Raw genomic sequence first — 27065 nt, 5'->3', positions numbered from 1 at the left:
GCACACACTAGTCACCTTTACACCATGCGGGAGGAATAGACTACTTTAATAACATCACATGAGTAGCACACAACTAGTAGCGATACAAAGCTCATCATATGGATCTCAATCATGCAAAGCAACTCACGAGATCATTGTATTGGAGTACGAGAGAGAGATTAACCACATAGCTACCGGTACAGCCCCGAGCCTCGATGGAGAACTACTCCCTCCTCATGGGAGACAAGCAGCGTTGATGAAGATGGCGGTGGTGTCGATGGAGGAGCCTTCCGGGGGCACTTCCCCGTCCCGGCGGCGTGCCGGAACAGAGACTCCTGTCCCCCAGATCTTGGCTTCGCGATGGCGGCGGCTCTGGAAGGTTTCTCGTATCGTGGTTTTTCCGTATCGAGGTTTTAGGTCTGGGACCTTTATATAGGCGAAGAGGCGGCGTCAGAAGGTCGAAGGGGCGACGACACCATAGGGCCGCGCGGCCAGGGGTGGGCCGCGCCGGCCTATCATCTGGGGCCTGTGTGGCCCCCCTCTGGCGGCTCTCGGGTGTTCTGGAAGCTTCGTGGCAAAATAGGACCCTGGGCGTTGATTTCGTCCAATTCCGAGAATATTTCGTTACTAGGATTTCTGAAACCAAAAACAGCAGAAAACAGGAACTCGCACTTCGGCATCTTGTTAATAGGTTAGTTCCAGAAAATGCACGAATATGACATAAAGTGTGCATAAAACATGTAGATATCATCAATAATGTGGCATGGAACATAAGAAATTATAGATACGTTTGAGACGTATCAAGCATCCCCAAGCTTAGTTCCTACTCGCCCTCGAGTAGGTAAACGATAACAATGATAATTTCTTAAGTGACATGCCATCATAATCTTGATCATACTATTGTAAGCATATGTAATGAATGCAGCGATCAAAACAATGGTAATGACATGAGTAAACAAATGAATCATAAAGCAAAGACTTTTCATGAATAGTACTTCAAGACAAGCATCAATAAGTCTTGCATAAGAGTTAACTCATAAAGCAATAATTCAAAGTAGAGGTATTGAAGCAACACAAAAGAAGATTAAGTTTCAGCGGTTGCTTTCAACTTATAACATGTATATCTCATGGATATTGTCAATATAAAGTAATATAACAAGTGCAATATGCAAGTATGTAGGAATCAATGCACAGTTCACACAAGTGTTTGCTTCTTGAGGTGGAAAGAGATAGGTGAACTGACTCAACATAAAGTAAAAGAATGGCCCTTCGCAGAGGGAAGCATGGATTGCTATATTTGTGCTAGAGCTTTTATTTTGAAAACATAAAGAGAGCATAAAAAGTAAAGTTTTGAGCGGTGTTTGTTGTTGTCAACGAATGGTAGTGGGCACTCTAACCCCCTTGTCGGACGAGACTTTCAAAGAGCGGCTCCCATGAAATTTTATTTTTGGGTGGCACTCCTTCCAACCTTGCTTTCACAAACCATGGCTAACCGAATCCTCGGGTGCACGCCAACAATCTCATACCATGAAGGAGTGCCTTTTTATTTTAGTTTTATTTAGATGACACTCCTCCCCACCTTTGCTTTCTCAAGCCATGGCTAACCGAATCCTCGGGTGCCGACCAACAATCACATACCATGGAGGAGTGTCTATTTGTAATTTTATGAAAGTTTAATTAATTCGGGGCTGGGAACCCCATTGCCAGCTCTTTTTGCAAAATTATTGGATAAGCGGATGAAGCCACTAGTCCATTGGTGAAAGTTGCCCAACAAGATTGAAAGATAAACACCACATACTTCCTCATGAGCTATAAAACATTGACACAAATAAGAGGTAATAACTTTTGAATTGTTTAAAGATAGCACTCAAGCAATTTACTTTGGAATGGCGGAGAAATACCATGTAGTAGGTAGGTATGGTGGACACAAATGGCATAGTGGTTGGCTTAAGGATTTTGGATGCATGAGAAGTATTCCCTCTCGATACAAGGCTTAGGCTAGCAAGGTTTATTTGAAACAAACACAAGGATGAAACGGTGCAGCAAAACTCACATAAAAGACATATTGTAAACATTATAAGACTCTATACCGTCTTCCTTGTTGTTCAAACTCTTTACTAGAAATTATCTAGACCTTAGAGAGACCAATTATGCAAACCAAATTTTAGCAAGCTCTATGTATTTCTTCATTAATGGGTGCAAAGTATATGATGCAATAGCTTAAACATGAGCACAACAATTGCCAAGTATCACATTATCCAAGACATTTTATCAATTACTACATGTAGCATTTTCCAATTCCAACCATATAACAATTTAACGAAGCAGTTTCAACCTTCGCCATGAACATTAAAAGCTAAGAACACATGTGTTCATACGAACCAGCGGAGCGTGTCTCTCTCCCACACAAGGATGAACTTATTCAAACAAAACAAAAATGAAAACAAATAGACGCTCCAAGTAAAGTACATAAGATGTGACCGAATAAAAATATAGTTTCAAGAGAAGGAACCTGATAATTTTGTCGATGAAGAAGGGGATGCCTTGGGCATCCCCAAGCTTAGATGCTTGAGTCTTCTTGAAATATGCAGGGACGAACCACGGGGGCATCCCCAAGCTTAGACTCTTCACTCTTCTTGATCATAGTATATCATCCTCCTCTCTTGACCCTTGAAAACTTCCTCCACACCAAACTCGAAACAAACTCATTAGAGGGTTAGTGCATAATTAAAAACTCACATGTTCAGAGGTGACACAATCATTCTTAACACTTCTGGATATTGCACAAAGCTTATGAAAGTTAATGGAACAAAGAAATCCATCCAACACAGAAGAGGCAATGCAAAATAAAAGGCAGAATCTGTCAAAACAGAACAGTCCGTAAAGACGATTTTTAAAATGGCACCAGACTTGCTCAGATGAAAATGCTCAAATTGAATGAAAGTTGCGTACATATCTGAGGATTACTCACGTAAATTGGCATAATTTTCTGAGTTACCTACAGAGAATTAGGCCCAGATTCGTTACAGCAAGAAATCTGTTTCTGCGCAGTAACCCAAATCTAGTATGAACCTTACTATCAAAGACTTTACTTGGCACAACAATGCAACAAAACTAAGATAAGAAGAGGTTGCTACAGTAGTAACAACTTCCAAGACACCAATATAAAACAAAGGTACTGTAGCAAAATAAACACATGGGTTATCTCCCAAGAAGCGCTTTTCTTTATAGCCATTAAGATGGGCTCAGCAGTTTTAATGATGCACTCGCAAGAAATAGTAGTTGAAGCAAAAGAGAGCATCAAAAAGCAAATTCAAAACACATTTAAGTCTAACATTCTTCCTATGCATAGGAATCTTGTAAATAAACAAGTTCATGAAGAGCAAAGTGACAAGCATAGGAAGATAACACAAGCGCAACTTCAAAAATTTCAGCATATAGAGAGGTGTTTTAGTAACATGAAAATTTCTACAACCATATTTTCCTCTCTCATAATAATTTTCAGAGGCATCATGAACAAACTCAACAATATAAGTATCACATAAAGCATTCTTATTCACATGCATAAAAGTATCATTACTCTCCACATAAGCATAATCAATTTTATTAGATGTAGTGGGAGCAAATTCAACAAAGTAGCTATCATTATTATTCTCATCAAGTGTAGGAGGCATATTATAATCATAATTAAACTCATCCTCCATAGTAGGTGGCACCAAAAGACCAATATCATTATAATCATCATAAATAGGAGGCAAAGTATCGTCAAAGTAAATTTTCTCCTCAATGCTTGGGGGACTAAAAATATCATGCTCATCAAAGCCAGCTTCCCCAAGCTTAGAATTTTCCATATCATTAGCAACAATGGTGTTCAAAGCGTTCATACTAATATGTTCCATGGGTTTTTTAATTTTCGCATCAAACCATCCATGTCTTAAATCAGGAAATAGAATAAGAAGCTCACTGTTGTCCATTATGCCAAACTAGTGTAAACAAGAAACAAAAAGATGCAATTGCGAGGATCTAAAGGAAATAGCTTCGAGTACTTACAACGGCGCCGGAAAATAGCTTAGTAGCTGAGATCCGGAGTGTGAGTACCTTTTACCTTTCCTCCCCGGCAACGGCGCCAGAAAATAGCTTGATGTCTACGGGAGCTTCTATTCTTGTAGACAGTGTTGGGCCTCCAAGAGCGAGAGGTTTGTAGAACAGCGGACAAGTTTCCCTTAAGTGGATCACCCAAGGTTTATCGATCTCAGGGAGGAAGAGGTCAAAGATATCCCTCTCAAGCAACCCTGCAATCACAAAGCAAGAAGTCTCTTGTGTCCCCAACACACCAAATACACTTGTCAGATGTATAGGTGCACTAGTTCGGCGAAGAGATAGTGAAATACAAGTAGTATGGATGTATATGAGTGGTAATAGCAATCTGAATAAAATATGGCAGCGAGTAAACATGCAACAGAACAGTAAATAAGCGGTGTTTGCGGTATTGGAAACAAGGCCTAGGGATCATACTTTCACTAGTGGACACTCTCAACATTGATCGCATAATAAATAACTCTTTCTCATATGTGCTACATACACTCTTTTGTTGGATGACAAACACCGGTCGTTGTGTAGGGCTACAAGAGCACCTCAATGCCGGAGTTAACAAGCTCCACAACATTCGATGTTCATATTTAAATAACCTTAGAGCATAATAGATCATTGCAAAATAAACCAAGAACTAACATAGCGCACACACTGTCCACATTACACTATGAAGGAGGAATAGATCACATCAATACTATCATAATGATAATTAACTCCACAATCTACAAGAGATCATGATCATAGCCTACGACAAGAACCACACGGTGCACACACTAGTCACCTTTACACCATGCAGGAGGAATAGACTACTTTAATAACATCACATGAGTAGCACACAACTAGTAGCGATACAAAGCTCATCATATGGATCTCAATCATGCAAAGCAACTCACGAGATCATTGTATTGGAGTACGAGAGAGAGATTAACCACATAGCTACCGGTACAGCCCCGAGCCTCGATGGAGAACTACTCCCTCCTCATGGGAGACGAGCAGCGTTGATGAAGATGGCGGTGGTGTCGATGGAGGAGCCTTCCGGGGCACTTCCCCGTCCCGGCGGCGTGCCGGAACGGAGACTCCTGTCCCCCGGATCTTGGCTTCGCGATGGCGGCGGCTCTGGAAGGTTTCTCGTATCGTGGTTTTTCCGTATCGAGGTTTTAGGTCTGGGACCTTTATATAGGCGAAGAGGCGGCGTCAGAAGGTCGAAGGGGCGACGACACCATAGGGCCGCGCGGCCAGGTGGTGGGCCGCGCCGGCCTATCATCTGGGGCCTGTGTGGCCCCCCTCTGGCGGCTCTCGGGTGTTCTGGATGCTTCCGGGCAAAATAGGAACACGGGCGTTGATTTCGTCCAATTCCGAGAATATTTCGTTACTAGGATTTCTGAAACCAAAAACAGCAGAAAACGGAACTGGCACTTCGGCATCTTGTTAATAGGTTAGTTCCAGAAAATGCACGAATATGACATAAAGTGTGCATAAAACATGTAGATATCATCAATAATGTGGCATGAAACATAAGAAATTATAGATACGTTTGAGACGTATCACAAACTCAAGTATAAAACGGTGCAGCAAGGCTCACATATGAACATATTGTAAGCATTATAAGACTTTACATCGTCTCCTTGTTGTTCAAACACCTCAACCAGAAAATATCTAGACTTAGAGAGACTAATCATGCAAACCAAATTTTAACCGGCTCTATGTAGTTCTTCATTAATAGGTGCAAAGTACATGATGCAAGAGCTTAAACATGATCTATATGAGCACAACAATTGCCAAGTATCAAATTATTCAAGACATTATACCAATTACTACATGTAGCATTTCCCGTTTCCAACCATATAACAATTAACGAAGCAGTTTCAACCTTCGCCATGAAAATTAAAAGCTAAGAACACATGTGTTCATATGAATCAGCGGAGCGTGTCTCTCTCCCACACAAGCATTTATTCAAACAAAAACAAAAACAAAAACAAACAGACGCTCCAAGTAAAGTACATAAGATGTGACCGAATAAAAATATAGTTTCAAGAGAAGGAACACGATAATTTTGTCGATGAAGAAGGGGATGCCTTGGGCATCCCCAAGCTTAGACGCTTGAGTCTTCTTGAAATATGCAGGGATGAACCACCGGGGCATCCCCAAGCTTCGACTTTTCACTCTTCTTGATCGTAGTATATCATCCTCCTCTCTTGACCCTTGAAAACTTCCTCCACTGCAAACTCAAAACAACTCATTAGAGGGTTAGTGCATAATCAAAAACTCACATGTTCAGAGGTGACACAATCATTATTAACACTTCTGGACATTGCCCAAAGCTACTGGAAGTTAATGAAATAAAGAAATCCACCCCACATAGCAAAAGAGGCAATGCAAAATAAAAGGCAGAATCTGTCAAAACAGAACAGTCCGTAAAGACGAATTTTAAAGAGGCACCAGACTTGCTCAAATGAAAATGCTCAAATTGAATGAAAGTTGCGTACATATCTGAGGATCACACACAAAAATTGGCAGATTTTTCTGAGTTACCTACGAGAGAACTCTGCCCAAATTCGTGACGAGACGAAATCTGTTTACGCGCAGTAATCCAAATCTAGTATTAACCTTGCTATCAAAGACTTTACTTGGCACAACAATGCAATAAAATAAGATAAGGAGAGGTTGCTACAGTAGTAACAACTTCCAAGACTCAAATATAAAACAAAGGTACTGTAGCAAAATAAACACATGGGTTATCTCCCAAGAAGTTCTTTCTTTATAGCCATTAAGATGGGCTCAGCAGTTTTAATGATGCACTCGCAAGAAATAGTATTTGAAGCAAAAGAGAGCATCAAGAGGCAAATTCAAAACAAATTTAAGCCTAGCATGCTTCCTATGCATAGAAATCTTGTACACAAATGAATTCATGAAGAACAAAGTGACAAGCATAAGAGGATAAAACACGAGTAATTTCAAGATTCTCAACATAAAGAGGGGAAACTTAATATTATTAAGATGCATATAACCATGTTTCTCTCTCTCATAATAACTTTCAGTAGCATCATTGATGAAATCCACAATATACCCATCACTTAAAACATTCTTATCATGGTTCATATGCATAGGAGTATCATTAATTTTGGCATAAGAAGAGTTCTTCTCATTAATAGTAATTGGAGCAAGATTATTATCAAGAATTTGAACATGGTAAACAAGTTGCATATTAAGGGAATTGTTTTTGGCAATCCAATCATAACTATGACAAGTTTCATAAGGATAGTTATAACCTATATCATAGCATTCTTTATAATAATCATTAAAGGTCGGAGGCACGGTGTCATAATAAGAAATAGAATAGTTATCTTTCACAATCGGTTTATCTGTGACCATACCATCATTGTTATTAGAAGGAGATGTATCAAACACATAATGATCAGTAGCAAAAGGATTTTCAAACACCTCTTCCCCAAGCTTAGAGCTTTCTATATCATTATGGGAGGAAGCATGGATAGTACTGATACTATGGTAATTATTAACATCATCATTTTCAGAATTAGTTTCCCGGAGATTTGCAATATCAAAAGTAGTGTGCTCTTTCAAATCATGATCACTAATGTAGGTAAAGGGCATAGGAAGATCGTTGTACTCAGATTCATTATCATAATAATCATCAGGAGCAACATACTTACGGTTACCTATCGTTATCTCATACACGCGGGGATATGCTGTTACCTCTTTCTTTTTATTCCCCTTCTTCTTCTTCTTCTTCTTCTTCTTCGTTCCCTTCTTCTTCTCCTTTTCCTCGTTCCCTTCTTTAGGAGGGGGAGGCTTGATGAGAGGCTTCTCCACATAACCTGCTTTATTTCCAGAAACAATAGAAGAAACTTGGGAGGATTCCTCCTTTTCATTAATAAGTTCAAAACACACAGCGGTCCTATCATATTTTGGCAAGGTGTCATCTTCTAAAATATTTTGTATGTAAGTATTTGTATGGCAATTATCAATGCAATAAGAAAGACACCCATGCAGGACATCATCAACATCAAGATCATTAATATCTAACAAAGAAATTTTTCTTGATAACTCTTCACACCACAAAAATAAAGTAAGTTCATCATGCTGATTAGGAGTAATTTCATCATCACAATACAAATTTGCAGCACTCATGGGGTTCAAATTATCATTGGAGGAGCATTGAAAATTAAAATGACCCACTCTATGGCAAAGTTCACAAATAAAAGGATAGAGGACACAAACTTTTTTACCAAGATCATCTAGCGCCCTAGACCACTTTCTAGTTTTTTCATTAGTATGATGGATACAATATTCATCTTCGATTTGATTAATTCCACAAGGTCTATGCATTCCACAAAAATTAACATGCTTATAGGAAATAGCATTCTTAGGAGTTTGAGCATGTTTATTGCAATCATTAACAACAATTTCATCCTTCATACAAGCCTCTTTAAAAGGTTCATGATACTTATCAAAATTCTTCCTAGGCAATTCAAAATGAGAGGCAAAAGCTTTATAAATATTTGCAGCAACTTGAGAGTCAAGACCATAGGTAGCACTCATATTTCGAAATTTACCAGTATCCATAAAAGTTTCAATGCATTCATAATCATAGTTTATACCTGATTCTTTACCTTTGTCGTTCTCCCAATCTTCAGCGTTCTCCTGAATCCGATTAAGAAGGTCCCATTTAAACTCTTCTTTATTGCGCGTGAATGATCCAGAACAAGAAGTATCCAGCAAGGTCTTGTCTTGAAAAGAAAGTCTTGCATATAAATTATCAATAATAACATTACCAGGAAGCTCATGATTGGGGCATTTGAGCATTAAAGACTTCAATCTCTCCCATGCTTGGGAAATAATCTCTCCATCATGAGGCCAGAAATTATATATTCGGTTTCGGTCTTTGTGAATTTCACTTGGAGGATAGAATTTAGAATAAAATAGAGGCACAATATCCTTCCAATCAAGAGAATGCTCATCCTTCAGCAGTTTATACTAATGCGCCGCTTTACCAGACAACGACATAGAGAATAATTTCTTCTTCACTTCATCCATAGAGATACCTGCACACTTGAATAACCCGCATAATTCATGCAAAAACGAGTAAATGATCTCCGGGATGGACAGTTCCATCCCCTTCATAGCGGTTATCCATAACACGTTCAATAATTTTCATAGGTATTTTATATGGAATACTTTCGGTAGGTGCATTTAAAATATCACAAGCATCATTAGAGTTATCGCATATGGGAGATAAAGTATTATCGAGCAAATTTTCTCCCCTAAAGATGGGAAGCTAAAAAGATCACAAAAACTAGCTTCCCCAAGCTTAGACTTCTCCATAGCATTAGCAGTAATTGCATTCATACTAATAACATCGCTACTAGTATGCAAATAAGGTTCCATAGGTTTTTTAATTTTCGCATCAAACAATTCTAAATCAGGAAAAAGATTAAAAAGCTCACCAAATTTTTTGTTGTTTTCCATTATGCCTAACTAGTGAAAATAAAAACAAGAAACAAAAAGATGCAATTGCAGGATCTAAAGGAAATAGCTTCGAGCACTCACACACCGGCAACGGTGCTAGGAAATAGCTTAGTAGTCGGAGGATGTGAATACCTTTTACCTTACCTCCCCGACAGCGGCGCCGGAAAATAGCTTGATGTCTACGCACGCTTCTTTTCCTGTAGACAGTGTTGGGCCTCGAAGAGCAGAGGTTTGTAGAACAGCAGCAAGTTTTCCCTTAAGTGGATCACCCAAGGTTTATCGAACTCAGGGAGGAAGAGGTCAAAGATATCCCTCTCAAGCAACCCTGCAATCACAAAGCAAGAAGTCTCTTGTGTCCCTGATATGTCTCCAACGTATCGATAATTTCTTATGTTCCATGCTTCATGCATTATTGATGATATCTACATGTTTTATACACATTATATGTCGTATTTACGCATTTTCTGGAACTAACCTATTAACAAGATGCCGAAGAGCCGATTCTTGTTTCTCGCTGTTTTTGGTTTCAGAAATCCTAGTAAGGAAATATTCTCGGAATTGGACGAAATCAACGCCCGGGGTCCTATTTTGCCACGAAGCTTCCGGAAGACCGAAGAGGAGTCGAAGTGGGGCCACGAGGCGCCGCCACCATAGGGCGGCGCGGCCCGAGGCCCTAGCCGCGCCGACCTATGGTGTGGGGCCCTCGTGTGGCCCCCACGTTGCCCTTCCGCCTACTTAAAGCCTCCGCCGTGAAACCCCCGGTACCGAGAGCCACGATACGGAAAACCTTCCCGGAGACGCCGCCGCCGCCAATCCCATCTCGGGGGATTCGGGAGATCGCCTCCGGCACCCTGCCGGAGAGGGGATTCATCTCCCGGAGGACTCTACACCGCCATGGTCGCCTCCGGAGTGATGAGTGAGTAGTTCACCCCTGGACTATGGGTCCATAGCAGTAGCTAGATGGTTGTCTTCTCCTAATTATGCTTCATTGTTGGATCTTGTGAGCTGCCTAACATGATCAAGATCATCTATCTGTAATTCTATATGTTGTGTTTGTCGGGATCCGATGGATAGAGAATACTATGTTATGGTGATTATCAAGTTATTACTTATGTGTTGTTTATGATCTTGCATGCTCTCCGTTATTAGTAGAGGCTACGGCCAAGTTTGTACTCTTAACTCCAAGAGGGGGTATTTATGCTCGATAGTGGGTTCATGCCTACATTGATACACGGGACGGTGACGGAAAGTTCTAAGGTTGTGTTGTGCTTGTTGCCACTAGGGATAAAACATTGATTCTATGTCTAAGGATGTAGTTGTTGATTACATTACGCACCATACTTAATGCAATTGTCTGTTGCTTTGCAACTTAATACCGGAAGGGGTTCGGATGATAACCCGAAGGTGGACTTTTTAGGCATAGATGCAGTTGGATGGCGGTCTATGTACTTTGTCGTAATGCCCAATTAAATCTCACTATATTTATCATGCCATGTATGTGCATCGCGGTGCTCTCTCTATTTGTCAATTGCCCGACTGTAATTTGTTCACCCAACATGCTTTATCTTATGGGAGAGACACCTCTAGTGAGCTGTGGACCCCGGTCCATTCTTTTATACTTGAAATACAAATCTGCTTGCAATACTTGTTTTACTTGTTTTCTTGCAAACAATCATCGTCCACACAATACGGTTAATCCTTTGTTACAGCAAGCCGGTGAGATTGACAACCTCATCTATTTCGTTGGGGCAAAGTACTTTGTTTGTGTTGTGCGGGTTCCACGTTGGCGCCGGAATCCCTGGTGTTGCGCCGCACTACATCCCGCCGCCATCGGCCTTCAACGTGCTTCTTGGCTCCTCCTGGTTCGATAAACCTTGGTTTCTTTCTGAGGGAAAACTTGCCGCTGTGCGCATCATACCTTCCTCTTGGGGTTCCCAACGGACGTGTACATCTACGCGCATCAAGCACTTTTTCTGGCGCCGTTGCCGGTGAGATCAAGACACGCTACAAGGGAGTCTCCACTTCTCAATCTCTTTACTTTGTTTTTGTCTTGCTTTATTTTATTTACTACTTTGTTTGCTGCATTATATCAAAACACAAAAAAATTAGTTGCTAGCTTTACTTTATTTACTGTCTTGCTCTCCATATTCAAAACACAAAAAAATTAGTTACTTGCATTTACTTTATCTAGTTTGTTTTATTTACTATTGCTAAAATGAATACTCCTGAAAATACTAAGTTGTGTGACTTCACAACCACTAATAATAATGATTTCCTATGCACACCTATTGCTCCACTCGCTACTACAGCGAGAATTCTTTGAAATTAAACTCGCTTTACTAAATCTTGTCATGAGAGATCAATTTTACGGTATTAGTTACGATGATGCTGCTTGCCCATCTTAATAATTTTGTTGAACTATGTGAAATGCAAAAGTACAAGGATGTAGATGGTGATATTATTAAATTGAAATTGTTTCCTTTCTCATTAAGAGGAAGAGCTAAAGATTGGTTGCTATCTTTGCCTAAGAATAGTGTTGATTCATGGACTAAATGCAAGGATGCTTTTATTGGTAGATATTATCCTCCCGCTAAAATTATATCTTTGAGAAGTAGCATAATGAATTTTAAGCAATTAGATAATGAACATGTTGCTCAAGCATGGGAGAGAATGAAATCTTTGGTAAAGAATTGCCCAACCCATGGATCGACTACTTGGATGATCATCCAAACCTTCTATGCGGGACTAAATTTTTCTTCGCGGAATTTATTGGATTCAGCTGCTGGAGGTACCTTTATGTCCATCACATTGCGGGCGGCTACAAAGCTTCTTGATGATATGATGATAAATTACTACGAATGGCACACGGAAAGAGCTCCACAAGGTAAGAAGGTAAATTCTGTCGAAGAATCCTCCTCCTTGAGTGATAAAATTGATGTGATTATGTCTATGCTTGTGAATGGTAGATCTAATGTTGATCCTAATAATGTTCCTTTAGCTTCATTGGTTGCTCAAGAAGAAAATGTTGATGTGAATTTCATTAAAAATAATAACTTCAACAACAATGCTTATAGGTACAATTCTGGTAATAACTATAGGCCATATCCTTCTGCTAATGGTAATGGTTATGGTAATTCTTATGGGAATTCTTACAACAATAATAGGAGTGTACCCCCTGGTCTTGAAGCTATGCTTAAAGAATTTATTAGTACGTAAAGCTGCTTTTAACAAATCTGTTGAGGAAAAGCTTGATAAAATTGATATTCTTGCTTCTAGAGTTGATAGACTTGCCTCTGATGTCGATCTTTTAAAATTGAAAGTTGTGCCTAATAATGACATTGATAATAAGATTACTACTACAGCAAATGCCATCCAAGTTAGAATTAACGAGAATATAAGATTAATGGCTGAACTGCGTGCTAGGTGGGATAGAGAAGAAAATGAAAAACTAGCTAAAGAGAATAATGTAGCTAAAGTTTGGACTATTACCACCACTAGTAATGTTGATTCCTCACATGTTGCTGCACCTCCTACTATCAATGGTAAAATAATTGGTGTTGGCAATGTTTCTACTCCTAGTGCAAAGCGTGCAAAACGCTCGAAATTGCTAAAGCTACTTGAAAGCGCTCTGTGATAAAGCTGCTGAAATTTTTTTCCAACCTTGGGGACAATGATCCCATTGCTGTAGCTCATAATGATTTAGATTTTGATGATTGTCACATCTCTGAAGTTATAAAGTTCTTACAAAAACTTGCTAAAAGTCCTAATGTTAGTACTATTGAAGATTTTGAAGATAGACACTTGGTAGAACTTGCACCTACCTATGAAATTGCTGCTGCTGCTTTAGTTCGCATGTTGGAAACTAAATTTGTTAACCTCAATCCTATAATCCAACATATGTTTCTTACACTTTCTGATATGGAAGAAGGGGAAAAGAAAGATTTTGTTTTAGAAACCCTTCTTAGAGAATTTGGTGGTCTAGCAAGAGAGGCTAGAAAGGTCTTTGCTAAATTTAATATGCTTGGTTCTCATACTAATTTTGTTGGTCTCCTTGAAAAAATGGACATGGATAGAATAAGGTATACTAATAACATTAATGATGGTGGGGAGATCAAAGCACCAATACCATGTAAACTCCTAGCTATGAATGATGCATTAGAAAATAACTATGCTTGGCTTGTTCCTGAAAATTTGTTCGATGAGAGTAGCAAGCCCAAGACTAATGAAAAGGGAGACGCTAAAACTTATGTATCAAATATACTATGCTTGGTTGAGAAAACTCCTAACACCCCTGGTTATAATGTTGATGCTTCATCTCTTGATAATACTTGAATTACACTTTCTGCGCCTAGCTGAAAGGAGTTAAAGAAAAGCGCTTATGGGAGACAACCCATGTTTTTACTACAGCACTTTGTTTTATATTTGAGTCTTGTAAGTTGTTTACTACTTTAGCAACCTCTCCTTATCATGTTTTTGTGCCAAGTAAAGTCTCTATAGTAAGGTTCATACTAGATTTGGATTACTAGCGAGAGACAGATTTCTTTGCTGTCACGAATCTGGGCCTAATTCTCTGTAGGAAACTCAGAAAATTATGCCAATTTACGTGAGTGATCCTCAGATATGTACGCAACTTTCATTAGTTTTGAGTTTTTCCATGTGAGAGAGTCTGGTGCCATTTTAAAATTCGTCTTTACGAACTGTTGCATTTTGACAGATTCTGCCTTTTATTTCGCATTGCCTCTTTTGCTATGTTGGATGAATTTCTTTGATCCATTAATGTCCAGTAGCTTTATGCAATGTACAGAAGTGTAAAGAATGATTGTGTCACCTCTGAACATGTAAATTTTTATTGTGCACTAACCCTCTAATGAGTTTGCTTGAAGTTTGGTGTGAAGGAAGTTTTCAAGGATCAAGAGAGGAGTATGATATACTATGATCAAGAGGAGTGAAAGCTCTAAGCTTGGGGATGCCCCCGTGGTTCACCCCTGCATATTCTAAGAAGACTCAAGCGTCTAAGCTTGGGGATGCCCAAGGCATCCCCTTCTTCATCGACAACATCATCAGGTTCCTCCCCTGAAACTACATTTTTATTCCGTCACATCTTATGCACTTTGCTTGGAGCGTCGGTTTGCTTTAGTTTTTGTTTTGTTTGAATAAAGTTGGATCCTAGCATTCTTTGTGTGGGAGAGAGACACGCTCCGCTGTTGCATATGGACAAATATGTCCTTAGGCTTTACTCATAATATTCATGGCGAAGTTTCTTCTTCGTTAAATTGTTATATGGTTGGAATTGGAAAATGCTACATGTAGTAATTCTAAAAATGTCTTGGATAATTTGATACTTTGCAATTGTTGTGCTCATGTTTAAGCTCTTGCATCATATACTTTGCACCCATTAATGAAGAAATACATAGAGCTTGCTAAAATTTGGTTTGCATATTTGGTCTCTCTAAGGTCTAGATAATTTCTAGTATTGAGTTTTGAACAACAAGGAAGACGGTGTAGAGTCTTATGATGTTTACAATATGTCTTTTATGTGAGTTTTGCTGCACCGGTTCATCCTTGTGTTTGTTTCAAATAAACCTTGCTAACCTAAACCTTGTATCGAGAGGGAATACTTCTCATGCATCCAAAATCCTTGAGCCAACCACTATGCCATTTGTGTCCACCATACCTACCTACTACATGGTATTTCTTCGCCATTCCAAAGTAAATTGCTTGAGTGCTACCTTTAAATTTCCATCATTCGCCTTTGCAATATATAGCTCATGGGACAAATAGCTTAAAAACTATTGTGGTATTGAATATGTACTTATGCACTTTATCTCTTATTAAGTTGCTTGTTGTGCGATAACCATGTTTCTGGGAACGCCATCAACTATTCTTTGTTGAATATCATGTGAGTTGCTATGCATGTTCGTCTTGTCTGAAGTAAGAGAGATCTACCACTTAATGGTTGGAGCATGCATATTGTTAGAGAAGAACATTGGGCCGCTAACTAAAACCATGAATCATGGTGGAAGTTTCAGTTTTGGACATATATCCTCAATCTCATATGAGAACACTAATTGTTGCTACATGCTTATGCATTAAAGAGGAGTCCACTATTTGTTGTCCATGTTGTCCCGGTATGGGTGTCTAAGTTGAAGAATGATCAAAAGCGAGAAATCCAATGCGAACTTTCTCCTTAGACCCTTGTACAGGCGGCATGGAGGTACCCCATTATGACACTTGGTTAAAACATGTGCATCGCGATGATCCGGTAGTCCAAGCTAAGTAGGACAAGGTGCGGGCACTATTAGTATACTATGCATGAGGCTTGCAACTTGTAAGATATAATTTACATAACTCATATGCTTTATTACTACCGTTGACAAAATTGTTTCATGTTTTCAAAATAAAAGCTCTAGCACAAATATAGCAATCGATGCTTTCCTCTTTGAAGGACCTTTCTTTTACTTTTATGTTGAGTCAGTTCACCTATCTCTCTCCACCTCAAGAAGCAAACACTTGTGTGAACTGTGCATTGATTCCTACATACTTGCATATTGCACTTGTTATGTTACTCTATGTTGACAATTATCCATGAGATATACATGTTATAAGTTGAAAGCAACCGCTGAAACTTAATCTTCCTTTGTGTTGTTTCAACACCTTTACTTTGATTTATTGCTTTATGAGTTAACTCTTATGCAAGACTTATTGATGCTTGTCTTGAAGTACTATTCATGAAAAGTCTTTGCTTTATGATTCACTTGTTTACTCATGTCATTACCATTGTTTTGATCGCTGCATTCATTACATATGCTTACAAATAGTATGATCAAGATTATGATGGCATGTCACTTCAGAAATTATCTTTGTTATCGTTTTACACCGCTCGGGACGAGCGAGAACTAAGCTTGGGGATGCGATACGTCTCCAACGTATCGATAATTTCTTATGTTCCATGCTTCATTATTGATGATATCTACATGTTTTATACACATTATATGTCGTATTTACGCATTTTACGGAACTAACCTATTAACAAGATGCCGAAGAGCCGATTCTTTGTTCTACGCTGTTTTTGGTTTCGAAATCCTAGTAAGGAAATATTCTCGGAATTGGACGAAATCAACGCCCGAGGGTCCTATTTTGCCACGAAGCTTCCGGAAGACCGAAGAGGAGTCGAAGTGGGGCCACGAGGCGCCGCCACCATAGGGCGGCGCGGCCCGGGCCACGGCCGCGCCGACCTATGGTGTGGGGCCCTCGTGTGGCCCCCCACGTTGCCCTTCCGCCTACTTAAAGCCTTCGTCGCGAAACCCCCGATGCGAGAGCCACGATACGGAAAACCTTCCGGAGACGCCGCCGCCGCCAATCCCATCTCGGGGGATTCGGGAGATCGCCTCCGGCACCCTGCCGGAGAGGGGATTCATCTCCCGGAGGACTCTACACCGCCATGGTCGCCTCCGGAGTGATGAGTGAGTAGTTCACCCCTGGACTATGGGTCCATAGCGGTAGCTAGATGGTTGTCTTCTCCTAATTATGCTTCATTGTTGGATCTTGTGAGCTGCCTAACATGATCAAGATCATCTATCCGTAATTCTATATGTTGTGTTTGTCGGGATCCGATGGATAGAGAATACTATGTTATGGTGATTATCAAGTTATTACTTATGTGTTGTTTATGATCTTGCATGCTCTCTGTTATTAGTAGAGGCTCTGGCCAAGTTTGTACTCTTAACTCCAAGAGGGGTATTTATGCTCGATAGTGGGTTCATGCCTACATTGATACCGGGACGGTGACGAGAAAGTTCTAAGGTTGTGTTGTCGTTGTTGCCACTAGGGATAAAACATTGATTCTATGTCTAAGGATGTAGTTGTTGATTACATTACGCACCATACTTAATGCAATTGTCCGTTGCTTTGCAACTTAATACCGGAAGGGGTTCGGATGATAACTCTGAAGGTGGACTTTTTAGGCATAGATGCGGTTGGATGGCGGTCTATGTACTTTGTCGTAATGCCCAATTAAATCTCACTATATTTATCATGCCATGTATGTGCATCGCGGTGCTCTCTCTATTTGTCAATTGCCCGACTGTAATTTGTTCACCCAACATGCTTTATCTTATGGGAGAGACACCTCTAGTGAGCTGTGGACCCCGGTCCATTCTTTTATACTTGAAATACAAATCTGCTTGCAATACTTGTTTTCTTGTTTTCTTGCAAACAATCATCTTCCACACAATACGGTTAATCCTTTGTTACAGCAAGCCGGTGAGATTGACAACCTCACTGTTTCGTTGGGGCAAAGTACTTTGTTTGTGTTGTGCAGATTCCACGTTGGCGCCGGAATCCCTGGTGTTGCGCCGCACTACATCCCGCCGCCATCAGCCTTCAACGTGCTTCTTGGCTCCTCCTGGTTCGATAAACCTTGGTTTCTTTCTGAGGGAAAACTTGCCGCTGTGCGCATCATACCTTCCTCTTGGGGTTCCCAACGGACGTGTACATCTACGCGCATCAGTCCCCAACACACCAAATACACTTGTCGGATGTATAGGTGCACTAGTTCGGCGAAGAGATAGTGAAATACAAGTAATATGGATGTATATGAGTGGTAATAGCAATCTGAATAAAATATGGCAGCGAGTAAACATGCAACAAAACGATAAACAAACGGAGATTCGATGCTTGGAAGCAAGGCCTAGGGATCCTGCTTTCACTAGTGGACACTCTCAACTTTGATCACATAATAAAGCCACTCTACACTCTTTTGTTGGATGATGAACACCACTAATTGTGTAGGATTACACGAACCCTCAATGCCGGAGTTAACAAGCTCCACAATATTCGATATTCATGTTTAAATAACCTTAGAGTACACGATAGATCAACACAACTAAACCAAGTACTAACATAGCATGCACACTTGTCACCATCACACTATGAAGGAGGAATAGATCACATCAATACTATCATAGCAATAGTTAACTTCATAATCTACAAGAGATTACAATCATAGCCTACGCCAAGTACTACACGATGCACACCTTGTCACCATTACACCGTGGAGGAGGAATAGAGTACTTTAATAACATCACTAGAGTAGCACATAGATGATATTCAACTAGATCACATAAAGAGAGAGATGAACCACATAGCTACAGCGGAGCCCTCAGCCCGGGGGTGAATTACTCCCTCCTCATCATGGAGACAGCGATGGCGGTGAAGATGGCGGTGGAGACGGCGGTGGAGATGACTCCGGGGCAATTCCCCGTCCCGGCAGGGTGCCGGAACAGAGACTTCTGTCCCCCGATTTGGAGTTTCGCGATGGCGGCGGCTCTGGAAGGTTTTCTCTGGTTTCGTCAATCCGTCTAGGGTTTTCGCGACGGAGACCTTAAGTAGGCAGAAGGGAAGCCTCGGAGGGGGCCTGGTGGGCCCACACAATAGGGGGGCGCGCCCCACCCCTTGGCCGCGCCTCCCTGGCGTGTGGGGCCCCCTGGCTCCTCTCCGGTACTTCTTCGATGCTACGGAACCTTCGGGAAAAATAAGGTGCTGGGCATTGATTTCGTCCGATTCCGAGAATATTTCCTTACTAGGATTTCTGAAACCAAAAACAGCAGAAAACAGGAACTAGCACTTCGGCATCTCGTTAATAGGTTAGTTCCGGAAAACGCATCAAAACGATATAAAGTGTGCACAAAACATGTAGGTATTGTCATAAAACAAGCATGGAACATAAGAAATTATGGATACGTTTGAGACGTATCACACGTTCAACATCGTCGACATATTCTGTGGCAAGCAACACGATGGATAGAGGTAAACGGATCGAAACTGATCTCGTCGATTTTGTTCCTCACCCTCCCACCCGTTTGGATGCATATGCCTACTTGGAAGAGCCAATGGATGAAGTTCGGGAGTTTCTACTTCCACGTCGGGAAAGAAGGGTCGTATCGTTCAGCGGCACCGATCCGTTCGGGACCGTTAGCGGTTGCTCCTAACTCCTCGAGATCATCGACAACCAAGTCAAGCAGCGGCGAAACTTCGTCGACAAGCAGCATCAAGCCTGCCGCTAGAGAGGATCTCGCCAATCTCTTTGGCGGGATATCGTTCGAGTCCTACACAGATTCCGATTGGGACAGCGAGTCAGAAAGCATCGACAACCTCAACTTCATCGACAAGTCCATCTTTATTCGGGAGGTCTTCGCCGATCGTTACGACGGTGTCACCAACCCAGAGGAGAGGTACTCAAAGCCAATATACCATCAAGTTTGCGTGATCGGCGAGTCAAGTCGTCAAGAGAACGAAACATCAGAGGCTTTTGATGATTTGGGAAATCCATACATCGATCTCGCTGATCTCACCCGAGGCTTAGGCACCAAATATATCGGGGCCACAACACGCCAGAAGTTACAGCTACCGCAAGCAGCTTGGGATAGAGCGACAACAGCCTTGAACGGTACACATCCGTTGACCACCGCGGCCACGGTGGAGGAGTTGCAAGCATATCAATATAGGCTCGCGCGTGCCAGTCGAGAACTTGAAAAACAAAGCGAGATACTAGAACAGAGAAAGGCTGCAGCTTCCGCGTCAAGCAGGCGAAGAGCTGAGATGAGTCGACACTCAGGAACCTCGGGAGATAGTCACAGGGCAACTCGCAATAGAGCAAGATCTCGGCTACAGAATGTACCTGAGACTGAAAGAGAGCATCTGGTTCAAAACCTCGACATGTCCTTTATGTCGATAGACACGAGGGGGAATATCATCCCAAAAACACCGGAAGCCGGTTACATGGCGACACAAGCTTACATACTAGCATCTAAGCCACCTCCGGGAGACCCGAGAGAAGCGCTGTACAATATGGCGATGGCAGGAGTTGGAGTAATGGGAACAGCGTTCGCAAGCACAAGTGCACCTCCCGAAGGTGCCCCAAGGCAAAATAGTCCACGACCCGTGATAGTAGTACAAGATACTCCAAGAACAGAAACTGCGAGAGATACAACAATACAGGCGCGAGTCGACAGAGCGCGGCAAGAAAGAAGAGAACGACGACGATCGCCGAAAATCGACGAGGAAGATATGTCCGGACTTCCATGCTTCTTCCGACGAGTTCGTAAAACTCGGGTCCCATCTGGCTTTAAGTTGCCCGATAATTACAAGAAATTTGATGGGCTGCAAGATCCCGAAGATTGGATAGTCGACTACCTGGAAACGGTGAAATTGACGGGTGGAACCAAAGCAACTACTATGCAGAGCATTCAGGTACACCTAAGTGGAGCAGCAAGATCATGGATAAAAAAAATCTACCACCTGGATCCATCGACAGCTGGGAAACTTTCGAGGACATGTTTGTGCAGAATTTCCTATCCACATGCAAGAAACCTGCGTTAATAGAGCAATTGAGAGCCTGCAGACAAAAATACGACGAGCCGATGAGGACATACATCCAAAGGTGGAACATCATCAAAAAAATTGGCAGAAAATATATCCGACGAAAGGGCAATAGATGTGTTTGTCGTAGGAATTCGAAGAAAAGACTTAGTCGAAGATTTGGGAAGAACCAACCCGAAAACAATAGCAGCGCTCATGGAAATAGCGAATCGCTGGGCAGATGGAGAGGACGTTGTTCACAATAAGCGGCATAGGTCACCCGAGGATGATCGCAACCGACATAATCAAAATAGACGACGCTTTTCTCGACAACCCTCAGATTACGACGGTCCCGGCCAAATTTCGGCTGGCTTCCGATCAAATCGCGACAGTAACAATAGAGATGATTATCAGATAAGTAGTAAACACTACAACAGTCAAAGGGACGCTCCCCGATCTAGCAGGCAAAATAGCGGACAAAGATTCGAGAGACCATATGTGTCACCCAAAGATCTCTTGAACGGACCATGTCAAATGCACTTCTTCGTCGACAGCACCGGGAAGAGGCAGTTGATACGTCTCAAACGTATCTATAATTTCTTATGTTCCATGCTACTTTTATGATGATACTCACATGTTCTATACACATTATATGTCGTTATTATGCATTTTCCGGCACTAACCTATTGACAAGATGCCGAAGAGCCAGTTGTTGTTTTCTGCTGTTTTTGGTTTCAGAAATCCTAGTAAGGAAATATTCTCGGAATTGGACGAAATCAACGCCCAGGGGCCTATTTTTCCACGAAGCTTCCAGAAGTCCGAAGAGGAAACGAAGTGGGGCCACGAGGCGAGGACACAACAGGGCGGCGCGACCTAGGCCCTGGCCGCGCGGCCCTACTGTGTGGCCACCTCGTGTCGCCCCCTGACCTACCCTTTCGCCTACTTAAAGCCTCCGTCACGAAACCCCCAGTACCGAGAGCCACGATATGGAAAACCTTCCAGAGACGCAGCCGCCGCCAATCCCATCCGGGGGATTCAGGAGATCGCCTCCGGCACCCTGCCGGAGAGGGGAATCATCTCCCGGAGGACTCTTCATCGCTATGATCGCCTCCGAATTGATGTGTGAGTAGTTCACCCCTGGACCATGGGTCCATAGCAGTAGCTAGATGGTCGTCTTCTCCTAATTGTGCTATCATGCTCGATCTTGTGAGCTTCCTATCATGATCAAGATCGTTTCTTTGTAATCCTACATGTTGAGTTTGTTGGGATCCGATGAATATTGAATACTATGTCAAGTTGATTATCAATCTATCATATATGAGTTGTTTATGTTCTTGCATGCTCTCCGTTGCTAGTAGAGGCTACGGCCAAGTTGATACTTGTGACTCCAAGAGGGAGTATTTATGCTCGATAGTGGGTTCATGCCTCCATTAAATGCAGGACGAGTGACGGAAAGTTCTAAGGTTGTGGATGTCTTGTTGCCACTAGGGATAAAACATTGATGCTATGTCCGAGGATGTAGTTATTGATTACATTACGCACCATACTTAATGCAATTGTCCGTTGCTTGCAACTTAATACCGGAAGGGGTTCGGATGATAACCTGAAAGTGGACTTTTTAGGCATAGATGCATGCTCGGATGGCGGTCTATGTACTTTGTCGTAATGCCCCGATTAAATCTCATAGTACTCATCATGATATTTGTATGTGCATTGTTATGCCTTCTTTATTTGTCAATTGCCCAACTGTAATTTGTTCACCCAACATGCTATTTATCTTATGGGAGAGACACCTCTAGTGAACTGTGGACCCCGGTCCATCTTTACATCTGAAATACAATCTACTGCAATACTTGTTCTTATCTGTTCTTTGCAAACAATCATCTTCCACACAATACGGTTAATCCTTTGTTCACAGCAAGCCGGTGAGATTGAAAACCTCACTGTTACGTTGGGGCAAAGTACTTTGGTTGTGTTGTGCAGGTTCCACGTTGGCGCCGGAATCCCTGGTGTTGCGCCGCATTACATTCCGCCACCATCAACCTTCAACGTGCTTCTTGGCTCCTCCTGGTTCGATAAACCTTGGTTTTTTTCTGAGGGAAAACTTGCTACTGTCTGCATCACACCTTCCTCTTGGGGTTCCCAACGGACGTGTGTTAATTGCACGCATCAGCAGTCAGGGCACCTGCAGAAGGATTGCCGAACTTTCCTAGCACTGCATAGATATGCGGGACACGCCAATACTCAAGCAGCAAACAGGAATCCTCAAGGGCCAAGGAGTGAGATTCACCTTCCACCACCACCCGCAGTTACAAACAAAAATCGACAGCAGTTGCAAGTGGCGGCAGCACCAACCAACGGCCCATATATCGACTCCACTGGGAGTTCTCGATGATTCAGAAGGGAAGACCTTCCAATAGAAGTCAAAAAGTAATTTCGCGACAAGTCTTTATGGCAGAGAAGATGCCTCCTCCAACCATCAAATATCTGAATTGGTCGGGTCAAGACATCGGCTTCACCATAGCGGACCACCCGCAGCAAGTCCCGCGGCCAGGGCAATCAGCATTAATCTTACTAGCAGTGACCGCAGGATTCGACGTTTCACGGGTCTTCATAGATGGCGACAGCAGCTTAAACCTCATGTACGCGGATACACTGAGGAAGATGAACATATCCTTGGCAAATCTAACGCCAACAGATACACGTTTCCATGGCATCACACCAGACAAGCCAAGTTATCCACTGGGGAAAATCAATCTCGACGTTCAGTTCGGAACCCGAGAAAACTACAGAAGGGAGAAGCTGGAATTCGAAGTTGTGGATTTTCCGTCGCAGTATCACACTTTATTGGGACGACCCGCTTATGCCAGGTTTATGGCGGTACCACATTACACATACTTGTTATGGAGACTCCCAGGACCTAAGGGACCAATCACAGTGAAGGGAAGCTTCGCGCTAGCCGATAAATGTGATAAGGATTTTCATCGACTGTCTGAAACTTTCGGGATGCAAGCAGAGTACATGGCGACAAAATTAACAACTGATTATGATGTGTTACCCGACAGAGGAAGGCCATTGAAGGAGCCAACCTTTGACACTACCAAAAACTCGAAAGAGGTGCAGATCCACCCGACAGATCCCAAGAAGACGACAGCTATCGCAAATAACATGGATACCGCATAGGAAAGCGCGCTCATCGAGTTCCTCCGTGAGCGCTGGGAAATCTTCGCACGGCGTCCAGCTGATATGCCAGGAGTACCTAGGGAACTTGCCGAGCACCCTCTCAATGTCGATCCAATGGCCATGCCAATCAAACAACCTTTGCGGCATTTTTCGGAACCAAACCACAAAGCCATGCTATCGGAAATCAATAGACTTCGAGAAGCAAATTTCATCAAGGAGCTACATACAGAGCCCACATGGGTCGCAAACCCAGTACTGGTCCCGAAGAAAAACACTGACGTCCTTCGCATGTGCGTCGACTTCACGTGTCTCAACAAACATTGTCCGAAGGATCACTTTCCCCTCCCGAGGATCGATCAAATTATCGACTCCATAGCGGGATGCGAACGTCTTTCCTTCCTGGATGCGTATTCTGGTTACAACCATCTCCGCCTAAAAGAAGAGGATGAGGTCAAAACAGCCTTCATAACACCATATGGTGTGTTCTGCTACAAAACAATGTCTTTCGGGTTGAAAAACGCGGGAGCTACCTATCAGAGGATGATGCAAAAGTGTCTCGCCACACAGATTGGAAAAAACGTTCAAGGTTATATCGATGATGTCGTCATTACAACAAAGAAAGGGCTGTCGCTGATTGATGATCTCAAGGAAACTTTCGACACTCTCGACAAATTTCGCCTCAAGCTAAACCCGACAAAGTGCTCTTTTGGAGTTCCTGCAGGAGAGCTTCTTGGATACTTGGTATCAGCAAGAGGAATCGAGGCGAATCCCGAAAAAATACAAGCAATTGTGACGATGAGGAAGCCGACAAAACTTAAAGAGATACAGCAGCTGACAGGACGTGTCTCAGCTTTGAGCAGGTTTGTCGCCAGGCTTGGAGAAAAAGCATTGCCTTTCTATGCGCTCATTAAGCAAGGAGAAAAGTTCGAGTGGAACGAAGAGGCCGACAGGGCATTTGAGCACCTAAAGTGTACAATTTCGACACCACCTATACTGGTGGCGCCAAAAGAAAAGGAACCTCTCCTGTTATACATCGCGGCTACACCTCAGGTGGTCAGCACGGTACTTGTGGTGGAAAGAGAAGAAGAAGGAAAACTCCATGGAGTCCAGCGGCCGGTATACTTCATTAGCGAAGTTTTATCGCCCTCAAAACAGAGATACCCGCATTATCAGAAGTTGGCGTATGGGGTATTCACAACTGCAAGAAAATTGCGACACTATTTTCGGCACACCCGATAGTAGTGGTCAATGAGGCGCCTTTATCCAATATATTGAACAATCCAGAAGCTACAGGGCGTGTCTCCCTTTGGGGAATAGAACTTTCCCCTCGGGACATCACGTACGAAAAAAGAAAAGCAATAAAGTCGCAGATATTACCAGACTTCATCGCGGAGTGGATGGAGTTGCAAAATACGGGACCTCCAGATTTATCGAGAACCTGGACCATGAACTTCGACGGGTCCAAAAGGCTGGAAGGAGCAGGAGCAGGCGTAATATTAGTATCACCTCAAGGATACAAGATGAAATATATGCTGCGGATGACATTTCCCAATGCATCCAATAATGAGGCAGAGTATGAAGCACTGATACATGGGATGAAGATGGCGAAGGCTTGCGGAGCAACCCGATTAAGAATTTTTGGTGATTCACAACTGGTGGCTCAACAGGTCATGAATCAATGTGATGCAGTAAACGATAGCATGATGGCGTACAAGGAATTATACAATGAACTCAAGAAGCTCTTCGATGGATGCGAAGTAAACCATATCAGCAGACTTAGCAATGATGAAGCCGACGTTCTGGCAAACATCGGGTCACGATGTCTAGCAATACCACCTGACGTATTCTCGGAAGAAATAAGCGAAAGATCAACCAAGTCAAAGAAAGTACCAAAGCAACCGAAAAAGAAAGAGACGCTTGGGAAAGACTCGGGGGCTCCGATGGAAACAGAGGCAAACATATCGGGAGATGAAGAAGAATCACACGAGTTAATGGTTGTAACAGTTCCTTGGATGCAGGTCTACGTAGCATATATCCTAAGGAAGGAGATACCCGAAGATCCAGTAGAAGCAAAGCGAGTTATTCGACGATCAAAAGCCTTCACCGTGGTCAAGGGAAAACTCTACAAACAAAGTATATCGGGAGTGTTACAGAGGTGCGTTACACCCGAAGAAGGAAGAATCATCTTAAAAGATGTGCACGCAGGAGTATGTGGACATCATGCAAGAAGTCGAGCAATTGCAGTCAAAGTTTTCAGAGCAGGATTCTACTGGCTAACTGCAATAGAAGATGCAAAGGACATAATACGTACTTGTGATGCATGCCAAAGATTTGCGGTAAAACCCAATTAGCCGGCAGCGGAACTGATGCCAATACCTCTGTCGTGGCCTTTAATTTGCACAATGGGGTCTCGATATGGTTGGAAAATTACACAAAGGATGGCCAGGAGGATACCTATATTTGCTCGTGGTTGTCGACAAGTTTACTAAGTGGATTGAGGCAAAGCCAATAACTTCGCCAGATGGAGCGTCGGTGGTGAGCTTTATCAAAGGCATCGTTTTTCGGATTGGTGTTCCTCACAGCATTATCACAGACGATGGCAGCAACTTCACTTCTAAGGAGTTCAAGACATATTGCAACGAGGTAGGCATCAAACTACACTTTGCGTCAGTTGCGCACCCGCCAACCAACGGTCAAGTCGAGAAGGCGAACGGTATTATCTGTAACGGTATCAAGAAGAGATTGTTGACACCTCTGGAGAAATCTCGACACACATGGCCAGAAGAATTGCCCAGCGTAGTTTGGAGCATACGGACAACACCAAACACAGCAACACAGGAAACCCCGTTTTTTCTAGTTCATGGAGCCGAGGCAGTGCTCCCGATATAAATAGAACATAACTCCCCAAGGGTGGCAAAATATGACGAAGAAACCTCGAGAAAGGCACTGGAAGATGATGTTGACGC

Source organism: Lolium rigidum, chromosome 1, assembly GCF_022539505.1.
Source record: "Lolium rigidum isolate FL_2022 chromosome 1, APGP_CSIRO_Lrig_0.1, whole genome shotgun sequence".
NCBI classification, from domain to species: Eukaryota; Viridiplantae; Streptophyta; class Magnoliopsida; order Poales; family Poaceae; genus Lolium; species Lolium rigidum.
The sequence above is the reverse complement of the archived record's forward strand: the minus strand, read 5'-3'. Positions refer to the sequence as shown.